The sequence below is a fragment of the Equus quagga genome, unplaced genomic scaffold, assembly GCF_021613505.1.
Source record: "Equus quagga isolate Etosha38 unplaced genomic scaffold, UCLA_HA_Equagga_1.0 153_RagTag, whole genome shotgun sequence".
NCBI classification, from domain to species: domain Eukaryota; kingdom Metazoa; phylum Chordata; class Mammalia; order Perissodactyla; family Equidae; genus Equus; species Equus quagga.
The window spans coordinates 6,441,367-6,465,326 of record NW_025796915.1 but is presented as its reverse complement, the minus strand read 5'-3'; positions in this window follow the sequence as shown (position 1 = coordinate 6,465,326).

Sequence of the window (23,960 nt, the reverse complement as noted above, 5' to 3'; positions counted from 1 at the left end):
GCCTTGCCAGCCGCTCATGAATTACCCGATTGGGCCGCTTCTCTGAGCTTTTTCACTACGCCAAACCGACTGCTCTCCCATTCTTTTTTAAAAATGTTACTCAAAAACAGTAGACCATATTATGCATTTTTGAGACACCTGTTTGCAATCACATTGCCGTTTATGGAACTATTTTGAAGCTGGTTTTCAGGAGCCACCTAGACAGCCAAAATGGGACAGCTAACACCTGCACCACACAATCTCCACGCTTCGAGCTGGAGGTGCGCTTCCCTCTGTTCCTTGCTTTATGGTGACTTGTGAGAATGGTGAGTCGCCCTTACTCATCCAATAGCACCTCAGGTGCAGGAAACATCACAGACCATCCCCGCTGCTCCCACCAGGATCAAGCGCTGATTAAGTTGGCATCTTCCCTCCAGTCTCTCCTGGGGTCAGGCCACCCCTGCTGTCCCAAGTGACTGGGTGGCCCCCAGATTCCCATCACAGGCCAGCAAAGGCTATACCCTGGTGAAGCAGGGGTTGGTGACTCATCTCCCATCTCAGAGTCAGTCATTCATCCACTTCACAAACACTGATGGAGGTCACACGTGGCCCGACGCTGTGCCACGCACCAGACACACAAGGCGGCTGCATGGACCGAGCCGCTTTGGAGCATAACGTCTATATCAGTCAAATATCTCTCCAAATGCATAATTACACACTGTGAACTCTGTGTGTGCAACCTCGGCGCTGGCCTGTCCATGTCCAGGAAAACACGACAGCAGCGATAATGGTCCGAGTGTCAGACAGTTCCAAATGCTCGCGGAGCCCAGCCGAAGGGGCAGACTAGCCATTTACTCTTCTCTTTGGGCCTTTTCACGTCCCTTCGAGGCTGACTCAAAGGAAGACCAGACACTCTCCTGCTCAGCTTATTTTGGATATTAATCTTTTGCTAATATCTGATTTGCAAATATCTCTTTCCACAGCTGGATAGATATGAGATAAAGCACGTGCAGTAAAATATTAATTGTAGAATCTAGGTCAAAGGTCAACACACTTTTTCTTAAAGGACTAGATAGTGAGTATTTCCCCTCTGCAAGCCATACACTCAGCTGCGCAGCTGTGTCATGAAAGCAGCCGTGGACAACTGGTAGGTGAATGGGCTTGTTTCCAGTAAAATTTTATTTATGGATGCTACAATCTGAATTTCATATTATTTTCATGTGTCACCAAATATCATTCTTTGGGTTTTTTTCTTCAACCATCTAAAAACATAAAAATCATTCTTAGCCTGTTGGCCCCACAGAGGTAGGAGCCAGGCTGGATTCAGCCTGCAGCCATAGCTTGCCCATCCCTAAGCTGGGTGGTGGGAACGTGGCTGTTCTTCCAACTTTTGGGGATATTTGACATTTTCCACATATAATGTTGGGAAATTATCTTTTCTACGTCAATGGCTTGTCTTTTCATTTTGTTCTGGTATTTTGTTATTTTTTAAAACAATCTTTTTTTGGCCACACTGAAGGACTTTATTTGTAATTAGCTAACTTTGTCAACCTTTTCCTCTGTGGGCTGTGGAAATCTTATGAAGGGATCTTTCTCTACCCTGACATTACGTAGATATTCTCCTCTATATTCTGTAATCCAGCTGGATTTCCCAGCCGTGACGAGAGCTCGGAACAGAAATGTGCCATTCCTATAAGGACACTCCGTCACCAGGGCCCTTGGCTGCCGGTCCATCCCTTCCCGCTGATTAGGGGTGTCTTCTCAGCCACCTGCCAAGCTCCCCTCCTGAAAGGGCTGTTTCCACAGTCCCTTTGTCTGTCCCTGGGACATTTCTCTTTCTTCCTGTTTCCTCTCCCCCACCCTAGCCTTTCCCATCCTCTCGAGTGTGTCCCTGAGGTGTGACGATGGGCTTCCCAGCTCTGGGCAGGTGTCCTCATGCACAGGCTCAGGTCTCTAGGTCTCAGATTCATTTCAGGGAAGGCCCTGAAATGAAGACCTTTGTTATGGTGACATCACTTAGATGCTTTATTCAGCTGCGGAGGTGTCTGTCTTCACTTCACTTTGCCTCACCCAGGACCCCTCCCCATCAGGGGCAAGTCAGAGAACAGAAAGGCGGTCGAGGTGGGAAAGGAAGTTCCAGTCCTTCCCCAGAAGGAAACGGGGCAGCCCCACCCTCCTGCCGGCCTCATGAGACTGCGGGGGAGACCTGGCTTCCAGCCCTGTGCCTGCGTCTCCCCACGGAGGTCCCAGGCAGGATGCTTTCTGGGGCCCCAGTCTCCTCACCTGTGAAGGCTATGACGTTGTGAAGACATCTTAATTCTTAGAGCCCACCAAGGCTTGCCCTTGACCGATGGAAAATGCCTCCCCTCCAGCCGCTGCCCTCGCTCTATGGCCTCTGCAGGGTTTCTCGGACCTCAACCTCCCTCTTGAGCACAAAACCCAGCAAAACAGACCTCTCCCGAGGAGATAGCCTTGTCTCTGGGTTCCTGGCTTCTTTGCTACCCCTCTGTCCCCTTGAGCTCGAAGCCCCCTGCTCGCCCCCTCTCCTCACTCCTTGGTTTCTCCAGCAGCATCCACACTGTTTTAGTTCACACCCCCAACACGCCCCCACTGACGGAGACCCTCAGGGGACACAGGCGAAGCCCTGGCCTCAAAGCCCCCCATGACTTTGGGCAAGACCTTTCCCCTCTGGGGGCCTCTGTTTCTCTGTTCCTCTTCTGGTAAAAGAAGCTTTTCACCCAGATGATATAAAATTCCAGGCCTCAAATGGTCCTCATTGCAAACCTGAGTCTGTAGCAGCCCACACGCGTATGGAAGCCTTTTGCCTCCAAACAAGCTGACTTCCTGAAATCATCTGATACTGGGGTGGGGCTTGGGAGTGTCCGTGGACCCCTGAGGTAGTCTTGCCCAGCCTCCCTCTAACATGGCTGCATTCCTTCTGGCTTTATCTCTAAGTTAAAACAGGTGTCTCAGCCCCTGTGAATATTTTGGCAGAGTGTAGCTGTGGCACGATGGAGGAAGGCAGCCACCTCCATGGCCAGGGGACCCAGTAATTTATCCTGTCCCTTAGCCCCTCCATTTAATTAGGTAGGGGGTAGGGTCGCTGCCACCAACCCAGCCCCTGAGAGCTGTCAGACTCATGAAACTCTGCTTTTTAACTGCAAAGAGAAGATAAAAAGAGAATCAGTCACAATCTGGGTGCTCTCGGGAACAGCTTACGGCCTCCCCAGCTGAGCTCCAGGCCCCATACTCCCCCCACCCCCACCCCACTGCCTCGCCTGGGGCCCCCATCTGCTCCGCCCCACCTCCAGGGGCATCCCTCACTGGGGAAGGCGGCCTCCCTCTCCTGGTAGCGGGGGGCTCCTGCTGCAGCAGGGTGTCCTGTGGGACTGGGGGCGGGGCCCAGCCAGCCCTGTTTTTCAGGGAAATCAGAGGATTCCAGCCTTTCACACCATTCTTCCTCAGAGGCAGAAGGGCGATGAGGGTATTGGCTGGATGGGGTGGAAATGGCTCAGCCGGGCCCAGTATGACCCCGAGGAGGAGGCCGAACTGATGGAAGTCCTGATGGAATAGGGAAGGGAGAAGCCTGCTCCTGGGGTTTTGTTTTCAGTGTTAGACTCCATATTTTTTTTTTTAACTTTTTATTGAGATTATCATAGTTTACAACCTTGTGAAATTTCAGTTGTACATTATTGTTTGTCAGTCGTGTTGTAGGTACACCCCTTCACCCTTTGTGCCCACCTCCCCTGGTAACCACTAATCTGTTCTCTTTGTCTACATGTTTAACTTCCACATATGAGTGGAGTCATACAGAGTTCGTCTTTCTCTATCTGGCTTATTTCATTTAACATAATACCCTCAAGGTCCATCCATGTTGTTGTGAATGGGACGATTTTATCCTTTTTTTCTGGCTGAGTAGTATTCCATTGTATATATCCCGTATCTTCTTTATCCAATCATCAGTTGCTGGGCACTTAGGTTGCTTCCACGTCTTGGCTATTGTAAATAATGCTGCGATGAACATAGGGGTGCATGGGACTTTTGGAATTGCTGATTTCAAGTTCTTTGGAGAGATACCCAGTAGTGGGATGGCTGGGTCTAGACTCCATATTTTTAAAAAGTAGAACCTGGAGGAATTATTGAGGTGTGGTTAAGACAGACCTGCACTCAATTCCCTGCTCTGCATGTGACAGGTTGTGAGATTTGGGGTAAGCCACTGAACAGCTCTAAGCCTCCGCTTCCTCATCTGTGAAATGGGGATAAGAAGCATACCCACCTTATGGGACTTCCAGGAGGTTAGAGATGAGAGAAGGCACATGTAACGACACTATTGATCACAAGTGTGAATTTCAGTCTGCTCTCACGGTTTGTTTTTCCAATCTCACGTAGGTACTCTGCGAGGGACAATGTAAAAGGAATGCTTTTGAGATCAACAAGAGGAAAAAGAGTAGAGTTGCCCCATGCAGGGGTGGGCTTGCAGTGAGTGGGCCCCCAGGTTGTGAGCATTCTCCCCGGGCTCTAAGAGGCAAGACCCCAGAAGGCATGGCCGCAGCAGGCAGATGCAAGGAGGCTGGCAAAGACCCTGCCCTTCATGTAGCCTAGAGGCAGAGAGTGTTTGGAGCCAGGGGATTGGAGCTCACCCGCAGCAGAATTTGAGGACGCCCACGATGGCCTGGCCTCCAAGGGCCCTGCTTCAGCTCTGAGCGCCACGAAAGCTCCAGCAACCTGAAGTTCCCCAGTGGGTGAGAGGGTCCGCGGTAGGGGGGACACCAAGGGTAACTGCCATAGAACTTCCCACCCGCTGGAAGGATGGGACTTCAGACTCAGATTGAAGAGGATGGGGATTAACACGTGAGGCTTTTCTTGTACACTTGCACTTCCTGTCTCAGATTCGCATCAGCCCAGGTGAAAAGTGGTGAGTGCCGGGCTTGGCACAAAGTCAACTTTCAGTAAGTGGGAGCTGTTCTCAGTTGCTCCTCTGTAAATTGGGGATCATCACAGGGTTGTTGGGAGGGTTAAGGAGGCAATTTATTTCTTTTCAGGGATTAGAACAGCCCGACACGTAAATAAGTGCTGTGGAAGCATTTGACATGCTGCTTAACTGTGGAATTCCAGTTCACTTCCTCTGGCACAGAGAGAGTGCAAAGATGGAAGGCTGGCCTCCCTGAAGTTAAACACAGGCATGTGCCAAGGGACCTGGAGCGTCCCCATCACTGCCACGTTGGCGATGCCACTGTTCCAGGTTAACTAGTGGGTGGTGCCAGTGAAGATCAGCAAGTATCTTCAGGCAGCTGCCCACATTCCTGAGGAAGTGAATTAAGTGCACCTCAGGCTGATTTTAAACAGGCTGAGTTTGTCTTCCAAGATGGCCTTGGTTGGCCCTGCTGTTGGGTGGAGGAAGGGGTGATGAGGTCTTGCGTGTTGTTACAGAGGCTTTCATACACCTTTGCCACATGGTCCCATCTGTCAGCGCGCAGAGGGTGCAAGTGGCCTGGTCCCAGTGGTGCCATGAGTCAGCATCAGCCAGGACCAGAACTGGGATGACAAGGAGACCTGGAGGAGAGCAGGGGACCGCCTTGCATGTGTGCAAAGATGCCAAGAAGCCCAGAAAGACATTGCACAACATGAAGACACCACCTGAGGAACAGAAACCCTGGAGTGTTTGACCCTCAACCAGCTGGGAGCCTGGAGGGCGGCAGGTGTGAAAGTGGGGTCAGGGCTGCTGGAGGAGACACCAGGCTGAGGTCAGAAGAGATGGGGCCACAGGTAGGCAGGCCAGCCTTTGGAAACAGTCCTTACTCTCTCCCAGCTCTGTGCTCTGGGCCCCTCCATGGCTCAGCTGACCCAGCTAAGTCTGTGCTTCTTTTTAGGCCAACTCTGTCCCCAACCCCTCCCAACCAAGAGCACTTCTGCAGGACTGATTCCTGGGAGGGGGTCCTGCTCAGTCATTGCTAGCAGGCTCTGACTTAAGATTCCACAGACCAGTGGCATTCAAAATGCAAATATAACGGGAAGTCAGCACAAGGGGCCAGCTGTTTCCTTTACCAAGAATGGTAAAGGAAATCATTACCAATCATTTAAAAAACCCGAGGATTCCCATTATTCTACAAAATAAGGGGATTTTTTTTTTTTTAAACCTGAACATTGGAAAGACATGGCCTTGGAGTCAGCCTTGACTACCCTTCTCTTGCATCCACATCTAACCTGCCAGCAGGTCCCAGCTGCTCTGTCCAGACAGGACCCAGGTTTGGTTAGGTGTTCATTAAGAAAAAGAATGCCAAATACAAAATTAGGTGTGGGAGTGAGTGTGATTTAGAATGAGAAATCACCACAAACCGCAAATCACATTTTAAAAAGCTGACAACTACCACAAATGTGACAAAATCCAGGGAAAAAAATAACAATATTTAATAGCTAACTGTCGGAGATACCTTTGAGATACTTTTTTCTTGTAGTTTTGACTACGTTTTCTCTGATCTTCTCTTCTTATGTCAAAAATTTTGTTATTGTTTTCTATAGGGTGTATAAAAGGACAATTCTGTTTTCCCTTTGATATTGTCGATTGAATTTTGTTTTTATTATTGATCATTTAGAGAAGCTTCTTTCAGCTTCATAACTCATTGCTGTTAGGTCTTTTAAATCTTAAGACTGTTGGCAAATTTGGAAAAACCTCTATCAAATTTCCTTCACATATGCGCTGCTAGTGTATTGTATGTTCATAATCGCATACACAGGATTATCAGGTATCTTCCAGACAGGAGAGAACTTCCGTTTTGCCCAGACATGATGAGGACCAGGTTCTCCACTCAGAAGTGCACATAGCTGATGACAGGAAGAATTTTCCTTAGACCAACTTCTGGCTCTGTATATTCAGACCTTTCTCTTCTATGATCCACAGGCAGAATCCGCTTTTATCAAAAACTTCCTACATTCTTGTTTCTCTCACTTGGTTGGAGGCTGCAGCTAAACATCTTCATTGACCAGTTGGGGAACCTGGGTACCAGGTGGCGACCCTGAGACCCTGCTGGCATGTTGCCTCTGGGCATGTTACACCACCTCTCCAAGATGATTGCCTTTCAACAAGGGAGAAAAAAGTCTTCCCTGTGGAATTCTGAGCACAGGAAAGGCTGGTCAAGGGGAGCATTCTTGGATGGCAGGATTTTGCCAAGGCATGCCCGCGGGCGCTCCAGCCTGCCCGTGCCTGCTGGCTCTGCCCACAGTAGCGCCGCCAGTTCCAGGCAAAAATGGTCACCATGACTGTCCCAAGAACAGAGATCCCAAAGGAGACAGCCATGGACCCCTAACCCGATGCACCCCCTCCCTCCACCTCCACGCCCAAATTTTCCAGATTGATTTCTGGGCCTGTTCTTTCCTCTAAAAAAAGTAATAATAAGCCATTCTCGCTTGGGGGAAAGATGATTAAATTTCAAATTACTCTGCCTGCCAGATAAGATTGAAATCTCTGGATCCAGGCAGGCCTGAGACCTGTTCTGTACACAGGAAGCTCTCCCGGCAGCTTATTTGCCACGGTGCTGGGTGACTGAAATGGAGCAGCCTGTTTAAAACGACATTAAGGGGCGGCAAACACAGTAATTAGGGCATTTGTTATACTGTAAGGAGCTTTCCAGAACATGGAAATTGCGAACATCATGATTACGACTGTGAACTCGGTGAGGGAAATGAGACCCACCTCCCCACACCCTTCTCCTCACATTAAAAGGCAGAGGGGACAGAGCACAAGAGGCCTTCCAGGGTCTGCGGGGGAGGCATCGCGGAAAGTTATTAAACACTTTAATAATTCGGAGAGTCGTGGCTTCAGCTCAGGTTTGTGGGGTCTTTGATCAAAGCCAGCTCCACGGCAGGGCCTGCTTCTCCAGGGGAGACCGGGGAGGCAAACCACAGGCGGGAAGGGCTGGGAGCCCAGCCTCCAATTTCAAAGCCGCGCTGAGGACGCGTTGTCACAGGCTGGCGGTTCTCCTTTTCTTCCAAATGCCTTGAAGGCAGGGCCCAAGCATCTCTTTGGCATTCAGTCTTGTCACCAGACTCAGACTAGAAGCAGGTTGTGTGTGTGTATGTGTGTGTGCATGCGTGTGTGTGTGCACAGGCAAGGCTGAACTCTAATGATGGGTGTAAATTGTGAGTGTTATGTAATGACAGGCTGGTGTGCCATGTCCTTGCAAACTCAAAAATGGAAACTCAGCCACAAAGGGTGGCCACAAGCTCCCTGAGCTGAGGGTTGGGAAAACTAGCACCTAATCATGACAGCCATGCTGAGCTTAATATACTTAGCATCTGTGGGCCTCAGTTTCTCCATCTGTAACCTTGTCTCCCTTCCTCAGGGAAGCCCTCCAACCGCCTGCACTAGTTGAGACCTCCATTTAGAAGCCTGCATTTCCCTTTAACTAGTGCTCATCACTCATGCCCTGACTTGCTTAGTCTTCCCCAGGCAGCTCCAAGCTCCAGGAGGCCAGCACCCCAAAGGACCAGCCCTTAGTAGGCCCTCAGGAAATATTTGAGTGAGTCCCCGATCGCCAAAAGCTATTCTTATTAAAAATTCTATTTTAGGCTGGAGTATTTAGAAAAAGTCTGGTTTAATGAGTTCATAAGAATAATAAGCAATCAGCACACTGATTATCAGCGTGGACACTAAGGCATCTTTTGTCACGCCCGTGTCCTTTGTGTCAGCACTGGAGATCCCTAAGGTTGCAGGTCCTGGAGCAAGAATGTCAATGGATGTCCCCAGCCCACAGCCTAACCTCTGTCTCGTCCCACCCGGCTCTACCCTGCACAGAGAGGCCTTGCATTCATGCCTGTGGATGTTCCATCCTCAGTCTACGCTCCTCCCAAATAGCTGCCCCTGGGCCACTGCTTGGGCCAAGGGCTGCACACATTGGTCATGTGGTCAGACCTCTGGAGGGGTGGGTCCCAGAGAAAGATTCGCTCAGGCCTCAGAAATACAGTCAGGACCATTTGGGTGGGGAGTTTTAGGGTCCTGGATTCCAGAATGTGGTCTAGAAGGAGAGGACCATGGCCTTGCAGTGGGCATGACCCTGTGGCATCCTCGCCCCAGGGGTGGAGCATGCCCAGATGTGGCCCTGGGCACCGTTGCCGGGTCTAAGGACAGCGCAGACTTGACCACACTCCATCCCATCCCTCAGTCCAAAAATGGAGCCCAGCACTCCTACTGGTGGGTCATCCCTTTGGGTTCAGCATCTCCTCACAAACCTTCTCTTTTCAAATGCAACTCTCTCCTTCTCTTCCTCCCCTCCTACCCATGCCGAGAGGGCAGAACCCCCATTCCCAGCACCACATGGAGCAAGACCCAGGCCCCTTTCTCATCTGGTGTGGAGGATGGAAGTGGGGGAGATGGGAGGTGGGGTGCTTAACACGGACCTTGGCTCCCAGCAGAGTGCTTCGCTAGTGGCCTGGGGGTCGGTGTGCGCAATGTCCCGACAGCGGCTTCGCAGCCTTGCTCGGAGCTGGGATCTGGGCCTTCCCTTGCCTCCCAGAGCCTGCTGTTGTGGAGGTTGTGAAGATACATGTGTTTTAAAGTGCCCAGCACTTGGCTTGGCACATAGAAGGGGCTCAAAAAATGCCTGCTACATAGAGAAACCCATAAATGTAAACAGAGGCCTGAGGCCAGCTCCCAGCGCTCCTGATCTGCGGTCCACCATGTGTTTCTGCTTCTAGACGGTGCTTATGTTCCAGCCTGGCATCTTCAGGTGAGGGGCCTTAGTTGCAACCCAGCTTCCTGTTGTAAAGAAAAAAGGCTATTTAAAGTTTCCTGTAAATCGCACTTAGGCTCCGGATCAAAGGGCCCCGCTGAGGCCGCTGTTTAAACCTCAGTTCTCTTAGTGGGGAGCTCCCCAGGCCAGGGCGGTCCATACTGACAGAGGGAAGCTGCAGAGCCTCCCTCTGCTGCATGTGGCAGGCACTGCCTGCCGGCGGCTTACATACCTGGCAATCTCAGCACCCCAGAAGCTGGCATGGACCTTGGCACATAGTAGGTGCTCCATAAATGTGTGTTAATGGACTGTGTGGCTCATTGCACGAGGGCCTTCCAGGCTCTGTTTAAATCCTGTGGACTCTTACTTTGCACATATCTCTAATGATCTAGTTGAGGGCTTGTCCATCCCGTGACCCATTAATAGTGCAGGTCAAGAGGGGAGGGTTTCTTAAGGCCAGCACACTGATGGCAGGGAGAGAAGGCACCAGGACAGCCAGCAGCAAGGGACATGGCAACCATTGGCTCAGGAACATTAGTTACAAGCCACACAACAGCTCTGGACTACTAGGAGAGGCAGGGCCCTTGCAGGTGGGATGGCAGGAAGCTAGCAGAAGGGAAACCAGTCTGGGAAATAGGATGAGAACCGAGCCAGTGCGTCCTACTCTCCAGGCTGTAGGAACTGTGGGCAGGGGCGCTCTTAGACCTTCCCCGACTTTCTCACTCTGCTTCAGCAGCAAAGCCCCAGGAGGGTGGCCTGGCCCAGCTGGGGTGTGGGCGTGCTCCTAGCTGGGCGAGCAGCACCTCTCCTGAGAGCCCCTCCAAGGCTGCACCCAGAGGGAGAGGCTGGGAGACACAGTGGAGTGTTTGCCAGGAAGCTGGGAAATCACTGTGGGCAGAACTTGGGGAGAGGCTCTCAGGCAGAGCTCGGGGCCGCGACCGACTGCAAACTGAATAAAAGCATAAGCACCTCCCGCTGGTTGGTTTTATGGGCAAATGATGTGCCATTTCACAGCTGTCATTTTGGGGACTGCTCTGAGGCTGCTTACAAGTAATCCAACACATCCATGTTGGCGAGGGGGCTCCAAAATCAGGACAATTTTTACCGCTTCAGCCCCCTCCAGTTATTTTTCCACCGCCTTCTCATTTCCTGGAAAATGGGAATGAATCAGGCAGGTGGGTCAGGGACTTTGCCCACCCGAGCAGCCCCAAATCGAAAAACTCTGAAGGCCCAGCTGCCTTCAAGCTCCAGGTACCACTCACTGGAGCAGGAAAGGATAATATTTTAGAATGATTTCCATATGAAATAGTTAATGATTGTGAAAAAAATTGTGGTCCTTAAATTGAGAATCTGGAAATTGACTTTTTGGAGCCCCTCCTTGATCTCCAGTTCAAGGTGAACCTCCAATTCACATTTATTCTTGCCAACTGAGACCCAAAACTTGAGTCTGGTGATGGGAGCATGGACCCCCCTTTTTCTTTCCATCAGGCCAAGAGTTATCAGCAAAAGAGCACTGGACAGGGAGTTGAGTGGATCTGAAAACTAGTGTCAGCCCTGCCGCTAAGAGCTGTGGGACCTCAGGCAAGCTGCAGTCTGAGCCTTCACGTGCCACTCCCGCAAATGGAGCCGAACCAACCCTGGCCAGCCCGAGAGTGGGACAGAGAGAAATACCTTGCAGTTACCTCTGGGCTGCTGAGAGAATTAAATGAGATACAGCATGTACGGCACCTACTGTAAGGCCTGCCATAGAGAGGTACCAGTGAGGTTAATGGAACGGAAAGGAGGGGAGCAGGAAAAGGAAGGACTGGCTGCAACCCTGTGCAGTGTCACCGCAGCCCAGATCCTATTGGACTTGCCAGCTGCTGCCTGAAATTCCACCATTAAAGCATCTTCCCTTTAGCCTGAAGCATTGATCCCAATTAAAATGCTAATTATCTCCAAGGTTCTACTTTTCCTTTTCTTTTTCTCACTAGTCTGTCATTGACCCCAGAGTGTGATCCAGGGATCTGAGAGCTGCGTTTCATGGATAGAGTGTAGAGAAGATGGCCTAATGGCTTATACCCCCAACACACTCATCTCTCTGACCTTTCCTCCATCAATTCCCCATGTGGTCCCTGCTTTAGCCAGATGCTGTTCTCACAGCCACCTGCCTCCACCTCACCCATGCCAGCTGCCATCCTTTGGTCTTGCCCTTCTCCCTGCCTGGAACATCTCCTTGCTCCTCTGCCCCACCCTCCAAGGCCCAGCTTAAATCCTACCTCCTCCAGCTCACTCCACTTTCTCTTTCCTCTCCCACTTCCGGGATAGCCTCAATCCCACAGTCTTTAGCCCTAATGAAGGACGAAAGTGTGTGATGGGATGATGATCTGGGGATAGCACTCTCTGGTTCTACAGGCAGTACATATAATCGAGACAGTGTAATGTGGAAGAGCGAACGTGGTCCTTGGCATTGGGTAGACTTGGGCTGACATCTCAGTTCCACCACCACGCATTCATCAACATCTTGGAGTCTCAGTTTCCTCCTCCACAGAACGGAGGAATCAGCACGAATAATAGTGTGATGATGTATGTAAAAGTCCTTGCATATACTAGGGTCCCAAAAATATTGTTTGCATCCTTTCTTTTGTTATTCTCCTCTTCCATCAATTTTCTAGTAACTTTAAGAGGTAGCTGGAGCATTATCATGCCCAATGGACAGATGGATAAACTGAAGCCCAGAGAGGAAAAGAGACTTGTCCAAAGTCACATGGCAATGAGGCTATCCTGGTCCCTGGATCACCTGATTCCCAGGCTGATGCCCCAGCCAACCCTTTCTGAGCTCCTGCCACTGGGTCTTGGGCTCCTCTCTCACTCTGGAGGAGCTGTTTGGGGCAAATCAGCCAATTTGGAGGGATTGTGGTGATAAGAAAGGAGAAGCAGCTGGAAGGTACAAATCAACAGCCTGGAAGAGAAGGCTCTTCTCTGGGAGTTAATTGAACTGTAGCTTTCCTCTCTATTTAGTAGGCATTCTATTTAGTAGGCATTTTCTGACAAGGTCCTCTGTCTCCCGTGGTTTTTCTGGAGTAGAATTAACCTCAGTTTCTCCTGCACTTCAGCTGTTGACGCTGAGGTCGATTACAAAGTGGGCAGCTGTCACCTCGGAGGGGAGGGCACTCGGGGCGGAGTGAGGTCAGCACTGGAAGGGTTTGTGCTCCTTGTTTTACAGGTGGGGACACTGAGGCTGGAAGGGGCTGGCTGGAGGACTCTTTGCGAAGGTGAAAGAAAGGCCAGGACAGAAAAGGAAGAATGTACAATTGACACCCGTATTCATTGCTACGGTCCTTCAGCAAAGCCCTGGGGCCCGACTCTTTGCTGGGCCTTAGCCCTGTGGGGCTCCCAGCACAGGTGGGAGGAGTCAGAGGAGGTGTTCTGGAGCAAATCCTGCTCCTTGCTGAGTTTAGGAGGACAAGTAGCAGTTACCTCGAGATTCTCAACCTGGGCACTATCGACGTCGGGCTGGATTCTTCTTTGTCATGGGCTGTCCTGTGCGTTGTAGACCTTTAGCAGTGTCCCTGGCCTCTTCCCTCAGCATGCCAGTATCATCCCCCACCCCAAGTCATGACAACCAAAAATGTCTCCAGACATTACCAAATGTCCCCTGGGGAGCAAAACCACCTCCCATTGGGAGCCACTGGAGGAAGAATGGAGGGCCACCCCAGGTAAAGAGTCTCCCGGACACAGGTTTGACGTGTCTGGGGAAGCTCACGGTTTCCGAGGACATGAGTGAGTCACTCCTCCCAGCCTTCCTGTGGGGGTGGACGAGGCCGCAGACATACTCAGGGCCCTAATGAAAGGTTTCGTATGCTCAGCTCAGGCTTTTGGAAATGGTTCTGGAAGTTACTATTCTGTTCATCGGAGCCCTTTCTTTGGCAGCAGGTTTCTTGTCTTCTCTCTCTCTGTGTTGAAGCCTCAGGAGGTGCCCTGGGGGTGGAGCTTTGGGGGACCTCCATGACTGTGTCGCCTCTGTGGGGGCTGCACTCTCTGCCCTCTTTGCCTTGAGACCGGTACAGATGCCCCCAATCACCCATGTCCCTTTCCTGACTCGGTTGGTAGGAACTAAATGTTGATTTGTTCAAGGGATGAAGCAAGATGGTAGGTGGGCCAGAAGAGGGGAAGCGTGCAAAGGCGTTTTACAACCATCCAGGCAGGAGGCCTGCGTGATGGGCACAGGAGAGTCCCTTTTCAATCGAAACCTCCATCAGAAAGTCCCCTGTACCCAATGGATAAAGGAGACGGATGTTTTTAACCCTCAACAAAAGATCGGCCAGTGGGGTCCTTTAATTGATGCCTGCCTGAGCGCATGTAAAACACGCACTGTACAAGGGACCAGCTTGCCCACAATGTTTCCAGGCAAAGTCATTGCATAAAGCAAGTTACCTCGTGTTTATCTGTACCTAATTCCCAGCCCAAATACAAATGACTATTTTGGACCAGACCACACTTGAGCATTGCAAACAGCCACCAAATCCCTCTCCTCTCCTATTTACGGATGGAAGCAGCTGCTGTATTTGCATGCCCTGCTCCTTAATATAAACACGACTCTGATTTCCTAACTTTCTTTGGGGAATTCCTCCTAGGCGCCCATGTTTATTTATGAAGCTGGTTTGGAAATACAGCGGGCACGGCTATAATTTCTGGGGCTTTGGTTGGGGTCAGCTGGGGAGAGCTGGCTTTACCTGGGTGAAGGAGGAGGGAGAGGGGTCAGCCAGCCCCATCCCAGCGGGCCCTCTCTGAGGCATGGAGCCTGGCCCCGCCTCCAGGAAATGGTTGGATTTCCCCCTCACAAGGGTCCCAGAATTACCCATTCTCTTCCTTTGGTTACTTCATCTTGCTTTGGTCATCAGAAGGCTCAGAGGTAAATCAGATCTTATTCCAGGCTCCCGAAGGGTTCTTCCTTCTAATTTTCTAAATGGCTCAGGAAATTTCCTTTTGGTTTTATTTTTGGCTACTTTTCTTATGTTTTAATATTGCAAATTGCCTCAAATACTTGCAGCAAGTAGCTGAGGTGTAAGTCATAAGCAAATAAACCTCAAATGCACCAAATGTTTCCTCTCACCTCCATTAAAAGGCAGCTGTGTTGTGCCTCTTTTGCTCTTTTCCTAGAGGATTCCCTGTGTATTCGCGAGCTGGGGAATACCCCCAGCAATGCTGAGACTAGGAGTATTGGAGCTGGAGTGGACCACAGATCTCAGAAAAAGGAAGGAACTGACATTGTTAACGACTCCAAGTCCTTTGCCGATATTTACAACCCAGGGATGAGAACACCAAGATCCAGCGAGAAGGAAAAGGCGTTCTAAGCCTAGACTAGAGCCGCATTGCCCAGCCCCTCGCAGTCTGGTGCCCCTTGCATGACTGCTCTGCCGTGTCCTTGGGGCTGGTGAGGCCATGCCAGCCAGTTAACAGAGGCCTTCTCAAGCCAGCATCTTGTGCCAAAGGTGAGGTTCTATCAGTGGGAATGTCAAGAGGAAATCGAGATTTCTAGTGGTCCAGTTCGCTGTCTAGGTTCGGAGCCCAGGGGAGAGCCTCAACAGTGGTACCCGACAGCTCGTCACCGGCCTGCATCACCCTGGTCCTTGGCTGTGATGGGTGGTACAGGTTGGGAGAGAACATGAAACCCAGCAGGAAAGGGCAGCAGCTTCTAAAGGTCACGAGTCAAGCTCAAAGAGCACAATCACGGCTTCTCGGGCTGAGACGTCTGGCCTTACCTTCTGTGGATGCTGGGATTTCACCCTGCCTCAGCCTGGCCGCATGTCTGACCACTTCACCTTGAATATCTCCAGGGACAGGGGATTCATTGCCTACAAAGGATCTTGAGCCAGATGGGACAGGGAGGAACAGACAGGTGCTGAATGTCCTGACTCATGGGGTCCTGGGTCCCAGAGGTCAAAGAGATGTGGTATGGGAGCTTTTGGGTGGGGTATAATTCTAGAATGGAGGGAGCTCCCTCGGCTGTCTTCTGGAATCTTGTAGATCCTGCAGGAACTGGTAGGAGCTGGAAGGTTGCTCAGAGGCAGGTGATGGTGCCTCTGCTGAAGGCAGCCCGGGGTTCTTTGTCCCCCATGGGGAATCCACCGCGTTCAGTGCCTAGCCTGCCTCAAGAGATGACAGTGGGACGCGAGCTCTGCATGAAGATCCAAGAAAAGCTAGAAAATAGCTGCTTTCTCTCCTAGACATCTTCTGTGTGAGAGGTGAATCTGGGATTGGGTTTGGGAGGGGTGAGGTACAGTGCCCCGATTTGTAGTGTTTGCTGATTCCCATGGTGTAACTCCTCCCACCATGGGCAAGCTCAAGCTGCCAGGGCAAGGTCACTGACTCAGTTGGTCATCTTGCAAGCCGGTCCAAGCTGGCTCCCGCACATTGCTGGTGAGAGCATGCCTGGTCTTAGTCGCTGCTCTGATTGTCACCTGCCCTGTAACTTCAGGCCTCGATCCCCTCATTCATACGACCAGGTGAAGAAGAGCTGTCTCCACACGCCCCGCAGGGGTCCTCAGGAGGAAACTGAGAGAAAGGGCTTTGCTATTTTTTGGAGAAATCTTTGAAAAGAATAAAAAAGCTTTAAAAGAGCTTTAAATGATCACCAATTTTGATCTTCCGAGGCAAAAAAAAAGAAAAGAAAAGAAAAGAAAATGTGCAATGAGTAGGACTAACATGACAGAACAGAGAAACTTGGGTTTTGAATCCAAAACCCCAGGCAAGTTTGTGGCTTGTGTGACCACAAAGTCTCAGTTTCTCCACCTGCGAAATGTGGGTCCCACGTAACACCCTGGTAACCTCTCGGGGTGTGGTGGAACCCAGGCGGATAAAAAAATACATATTTTCAAGCGCCCCACGCGTGAGAGAAGGAGATGGTATATTACTATGACAGACACGACAGAAAAGAGGGCCAGCCCGACCATCAAAGGGACAATTCACGCTCCAGAAAACTAATCCCTAATTATTCCTTGCAGTTATAAAGAGACGGGGGCCCAGAGGAGAAGCCGGCAGCTCATCCTTCGTGTGGCTCTTTAAACCTGAACCAGGAAGAGGAACAACTGTACATACGCAGGCTGGAATTTGAATACCTAATTTGATGAGGCACATAAATTGGCCGTTATTCAAATGAGTACATTTGCATATGTACTTTAAGGCTACATGGTAATTCCTTAATATTTTCTGCATAGTGCAGAGTAAGGAGTTTATGTCTTTCTCCTTTTTAAGGATTTTAGGAAGAGACTGAAAGGCAGCTGAATGGGGCCCAGGAACCACCTCCAGCTGCGCCAGGATTAGGTGTGGCGCGAGTGCCTGGGGGTACTGACAGCCCTTCACTGGCGTGGATGCGGTGGTGTCACAGTTGCTCTCCTGGGCATCTGACCATGGCTTCCTGGCTTGGCAGTGCCAGCCAGGGTCACCAGGCTGGCTCCTCTAGGTCCCAGTTGAGCAGGGCTTTCAAAGTGTGACCCCCTGACAGCAGCATCAGCATCACCTGGGAGTATGTTAGAAATGCAGATTCTCGGGCCCACACTAGCCCTCCTGCATCACAAACTCTGGAAATGGAGCCTTCAGTTTGTGTTTTTAACAAGCCCTCCAGGTGATTCTGATTCTGATTCTGATTCTGTGGCCCCATCTTGTTCACAAGATGGCTGCCAGAACTCCAGCTATCATGCCCATGTTCTAGACAAGAAGCTCCTAAGGGGAAGGGAGGGAGGAAAGCCATCTGCTAGCTGCGTCAGCCCCTTTAAGGGGCTTTCCTGGAGTCCCCACCCATGTCTTCTACTTTCAGCTCCTTTAGCAGGCAGTAGCTACAAAATGGCTTGGGATATGTAGCTTTTTAATGGGGCACATTGCTACCCCCAAATATAGGAATTCTGTTATAAAAAGAAGAGAATGGCTATTGAGTAGGCAGCTAGAACTGTCTGTTGCAGAAAGAATAAACAGAAGAGATTAGCATCTTTTTTCCATTAGATTTTATTTTTAAAAATTAAAAAAAAATTGTATACATTAGCAAATGAGGTCAGGTTATTAAGAAAACCACAAGTGTCTTAGGCAGAAATCATTTAGTTGCAAGGAACAGAAAGCTGCTTGACTGCCTTAGGTAAAACAGGCACTTGATTGTAAGAATTCATGGGAATATCCCAGGTGCCAAAGGCAAGAAGCTGGTGGGCCATGAGGGAACCTGGCCCAAGGTTTCTTCTTCCCTTTTACCTTCTTGGGTCCTAATGGTCTTCTGTCTCCAATTCTTTCTGACTTTCTCATCTGCTTCAATTCTCTCTCCCTCTCCCTCCCTCTCTGTCCCTGACGTTTGGCTTTCTCTTCCCTGTGCACATAGCAGAAAATGGTCACCTTACTCTACCAGTTCAAGTGCCAACAGGGACTACCCAAAGTTTCCACGACCCAGTTCCACAATCCCTGGGATAGACCATAAGATGCCCAAGCTTGGGTCTGAGGCTCACACACCCTGGTGCAGTCACGTGTGGCCAGAGGGCCAATAGGGGGAGATCACCTGGGGAGCGCAGGTGGGCATTTAGGCCAGACGTCCCCACAAATACCTGAGGACAGCATCACTCTTTTCTCATCATCCTTAATCGAACCTTAGCTTTCCTTCCAGGCATGTGCAGAAAGCTTTTTTCTGACTCCTTCCAGTCCTGCATGAGCTGGCCCCTTCCAGAAACGCTCTGAGGCTCTAGGTCAAGCAACATATAAACTACTCTTGACACCTGTTCCTCTTCTTATTTTTCTCTCCCAAAGACTGGAACGTCAAAGAGGAGTGGACTGTCCTTGGCCCTGGCGGCTCATAGTCCAGGGGAGGACAGACAGGGAAAGCCGAGGCTCCCCGTTAACTGAGAGTGAGGTTCAGCAGGCTGCCCCGCGTGTTGACCGCTCGGGGGAAGCACGAGGAGTCTCCTGGACAGATTTGGGATGCACAAGATAAGAACAGGAGCCAAAACAAGAAACGCTGACTCCAGCCCAGGAGAGCGACGCAGAGCTGACAAAATTAAGAAAACTGCCTGAGACGTGGAGGATTCTAGCAAACGACAGGGAAGAATTAATGTAGAAAATACCACTTGGACTTTAATTTCCCAACAGCTGAGAATAAACCAGGCTTTCTAGCTCGAGAGCCAGGAAGAGGCGAGAGGCCCTTGAGAGGGCTGGACCAGCCAGGCTGAGCTTGGAAAGCGAATTCCATCTCATCAAAATGCCACTATCTGCTCTTTGCCCTTAGAAGGATTTTTTGATAAGTGAATTTGCATAGTAGGGAATATATACAAGTTATTTAAAATATAAATAATTTCTGGTTCCATTTTTCCCACCAATTTATTTACAAAAATTTCTGATGAGTGGATGTATATCCCTGATCATATTTTTTAGTTATTTCTCCATATAGAAGAAAACTCTGCTCACCTCCCTCTTTCACCACATTAAAGGACCGCTAGCAACTCCATGACCAACACCGGCAGGGCCAGGAGGCAGAGGGAGGAGCCTCCCAACCGCCACAGCGATGGTGCCAACCTCGCACCCGGTCCACACGCATTAAAGTCGTAGCGCACAGTGCTCATGAAGTTGTGGTTAAACGCGCATCCGCACCCCACTGGATGGCCCAGCACAGGCTTCTGGGAGAGGAATTTAGCGATGCGTCCCGAGAACCGTGAGAATGCTTCTTCCCCTCCAATCCTGGGGATCTATCCTAAGGAAATGATATCCCACCACCAAAAGAAAAATGCTAAAAAGCATCTATTCTAAGTAACCACATTTATTAAAGTGGAGCATTGGAAGCGTGTATTTCCTTACTTTGCAGTTTGGGCTGAGCAGGAGGCACCATTTCCCCCTTCGCTGGGTAGAAGGATTGGGCTCTGAGGTGCAGAAGGTCACGGAACTGGTGTTAACTGAACACTAGCCATGGGCCTGGTGTTCACCTTCCTGAGCTCGGCAACGCCCCCACCTCCCTTAGGTGGGTGGCATCTTGCCCTTACAGAGGAAGGCTCACTATCCAAGTCACTGGGAGTGGTAGGATTGATCTCTAGCCCAGTGTTTTTCCAAGAGCGGCAACGTACTCCGTTATTCTTGGAAACTCTGCCCTCGGTGCGGAGGCATCCCATCCGCAGCTGAGCTCCCTTTCGAAAGGAGAGAATATACTATCATTTGATACCCTAACGAAGTCTACTCTACAAAGAAAAAAACCAAGTTCAAAGGCATGGAGTTTTTTCCTTGCTTCCCCCCCCCTTTTTATTATGCACTTTATATTCTCTAAGAAGTTTGGACTCATTAATTACAGCAGTGGTAATTATAACCCACTTGTGCTTCTGCAGAGCCCTTCTGAGGAGCTGAGAGTCCTTTATAAATGCGAACTCATTAATTGTCCCAGCAGCCCCGCAGGTAAAAGACGGCTACTGTCCTCAGAGGCCCGGGCTCCACGGCTGCCTGGGCTGGGGCTGCAGGTACCCAGGTGCCCGGGGCCTGGGCTGCCTGGAGCCCTCTGCGGGACACTTGCTTGAGGCACCGAAGGCTAAAGGCTGCTTGGTCACTGGCTTCAAGGGCATCAATCTATCTCAGATCAAAGCCCTCGGCCTAGCCCTCCTCCAGGTCACACCCACAGGACAAGGCCAGACACTGCAGCCCGGCACACCACAGCCTGGCCCCAGCACCAGCCGATTCTCTCTGGTGGGACGCTGCACCTTTGCCCCTGCTGTGTGCATCGTTTGCAATGCCTCCCTCCTCTTTTCTAAATCAGTTCCCCGCTTCAGCTGAGGTTCTGCCTGCTTCTGCAGCCTCTCCCTTTCTCTGAACTTGACCAAAATATACAGCCAGAACCACTCATTTTGCAGGTAACTCTGAGCGAGTGTGGGCTCTCCTGGATCACTATCTTGCATCGCCAGTGATTTTCTGAATCAGAATTTGGCATTCCTTGAAAGCAGGGTCTGGTCTCCCTCCCGGCTGAGAGCTTCTCAAGGGAGGGAAACATCTTCCCCAGGCTTCTGGGACCTTCTGTGACTAGCACAGGGTTTGGTATACAGTAGGGGGCAAGAAATGTTGACTGATAGGCAGATAGGGTCCTGAGTGGCTGTTCTCCAGGGAGCACTGACAGAGGAGTTGGACGCGGCAGCTACCTCACCTGCTTCCATCCCAGCCCCCGGGCCAGAAGCCTGAGCCAGAGGAGAGTGCCTGGTTTTCTCATCTCCAGGTCTTCCTTGGGCAGCTCCTAACCCCTCCCGCTGGACCTGCCTGTAAACCAAACCACGCTCATCCTCTCGCCTTCACTCAAATGCCACCTCTCAGGAAATTTCCTGAACCTGTCCTTCCTCTGTGAAAAAGTCATCGCCCTTTGCTCTGAGTGCCCACAACATACTGCATACGAAATGGTCCGAATTTTGGCTTTGCCACTTGCTAGCTGCAAGGCCTTGGACAGGTCCCCACTTCCCCAAGCCTCTGTGTCCTCGTCCTTCGCTGGTAATGACATGCCAACTGGATAAGAGTATCATGGGCACGAAAAGGGAGAACTCAGTGCCTGGTGCTTCATATGACCTCACTGCTTGTATTTCTGTCTTCTCTGCTGCATGGAGGGTGGGGGTTGTGCCTAATTCACTGTTGGGATGGGGCGAACCCCGATCTCTCTCTCTTTTTTTTAAGAATCTCTGTTTTAAAAAATCTTATCAAGTGACTGTGATGTACGGCTACATTTGAGGACCGCAAGCCTAAACTAGACTCTCCTGTGAGAGGGGAAACCAGGTTCCAGAAAGTAGGGCAGAGTCGGGAGGGTGTGTCCAAAGTCAGCACCACGAATAAGGGTTGGAGCAAAACTAAGATGTACAGAGCCCAGGGTTGGAAGGGACCGTCCCTGTCACCCAACCAACAGCATACCTGATGCTCAAATCCCACCAAATATTTAATATGCCTGACTGCTCTTTTAATTTTTCTTTCTTTAGTTCTATTCACACAAATAAGGTGTGATTACATTTTAATTGTAAAACAATCACCATAGAGAAAGCAGGATTCCCTTCAATGTCTATCCCCTGCTCCTCCCTGCCAGTATCTGGGTTTCTGGGTAAACTTCCAGGACTTTTTCTATATGTTCAATTATTTTTTATTTTATTTTGAGGGTACAAGGAGGACTTTATAAATATTGTGTTATACAATTGTTATTATTTTCGAGGTAATATTAAACCTGACTTCTCTATCTCTATCAGGTGATGGGTAAAGTCACTGGCTGGGGTGGGATCCTATTCAGTCACAGACACAGCTGTCATGCATGCTGACACTCCATTCGGGAAATGTGGTTGAGCATCTACTGAGGGGCAGGCACTGGGCACTAATCAAAGTCCTCTGAGTTACATAAACCTCAGCTTCCTAGGTTCCTGCCAGCATTTCTCCATCTTGTCCAACAGGAGGTACTGAGAGTCCATGCTAATTACCTTAGTGAAATTTAGATCTGTTATATTTATTGTGTTTCTCTGGCCACCTTTCTGGTAACCTTGTCAAAGAGGTCTTGTTTTGACATGGTTTGTTTTGAATGAGCTATTCTTTATAAATTCATCTTAAACCCTGATGATCACCATTCCATTTTCCAACTGCTGATAAGTCACGGGTTTTATCGCTTATGCTGCAATCCCTCCATGGATCACGATCAGGTTCATGAATACACAATATTTCCATTACTATTCAACTTTTCTCATCTCCACAATCCTCCCAAGATCACTACCAGCTGTTTGGTGATCTTCTTTGCAAGAAGCTCTCAGGACCCAGGCGTGTAGCTAGTTGGCCTCAGGAGATGGGACTAGGTTCAGGACAGCCTGGGCTCTCTGACTTCCTCCCTCCATCACAGCTGCACTGCCAGCCAACAGCACTCTTCCCTTTCCAGCCTGAAGCTCACTTTCCTGGTCTAAGAAGAAATCAGCCGTAGAAAACATCCATTTCCTCTTCATCCCCTAACATCGGTGGGAGGCATAGTGGGAAGGCCATGGGCCTCAGGAATCAGACACACCCTTGTTCAAATCCAGCTTCACCACTGGCCAGCTCTGAGACCTGGGGCAAGTTGTGGAAACTTGCTAATCCTTGTCTTCCATTTCTGTAAAATGGGCAGAATTGATTTAAGATTAGAAATATAGCTTAGGAATGTACTTACTGAGGAATGGTTGTTGCAGTTACCGTTATCATCCAAAGTAGCTCAGCAATCATCTTTTGGAGCCTAGAAGGAAAATTTTTTTCCCAAGCTAAGCCACTCACCAAAGCAATCAGCCATGGCCTGCCTAGGTCCTCACCCTCCATGGTTCCTCTGCTGCTGTGACTGATGGAGAACAGAGAAGGAGTTCTGAGCTTCTATAATAACCCCCAAGAAGAGAATGAAGTAATTCCGGGCACTTTGGGCAGAGGGCACTTCTCCTCCTGAGTTCTCTTGTGGCAGATGCTCTCCTGGTTCCTAGATAGGGGGATGCTGTGATTGGCTCAGTGTGCCTTGTTTAACCCCATCCACTTTCTGTCCACGAAGAAGACCCTGGCCGCAGCTTCCCCAAATACTGCTCTGGATCACAGACTTGCTGAGGGCTTTGCTATCACTACTTAGTCAAACTCCTTTACAAATGAAGAAACTGAGGTTCAGAGAGGGGAGATGATTTGATCAAAGATCTCCAAAAATTTAGTTGTGGAGCTGGGGCTAATACCCAGGAACTCTGAGGCACCATCTCTTCTTCCAGGCTCACTCCACTCTGATCCTGTTTCCTCCTAGCCAATAGGGAGTTTTCCTTAAGCCTAAAGGCTCAGTGCAAACCAATTTCTACCACCTCCACCCCTGCTCCTCCTTCTTCATGCCCCAGCAGTGTGCTGGGAGGTAGCCTATGCATCAAGAATCCTGTCTCTGCTGTGTGACCTTGGGCAAATCACTGTTCCTTTCTGGGCCTCTGTCCAGTGAGGAGGTTGGAACACCTGATCTCCAAAGTCACTTCCAGTCGGATAGTCTCAGACTCTGTGCAGGTGAGAGCCACATCACATCACTCTACCCTCAGGGTGGGACGATTCCCAGGCTCGCTCCAGCCCACGGTGACAGGTAAGCATCCCCTTCCACTCACGCATGCAGGCTTCATATCCCAATCACTGAGCTCGAGGGCTGTGGGGCAGGCATGGGGGCCCCTTAGTGCAATGATGTGTGCATGTGAGCTTCTACTACAGTCAACAAACCACACCCTCTCCAACGCAGAGTTTAGTTTGGAAAGACTACAGTCTTGCTGGAGGCCCCTGAATGCACCCCCCTAA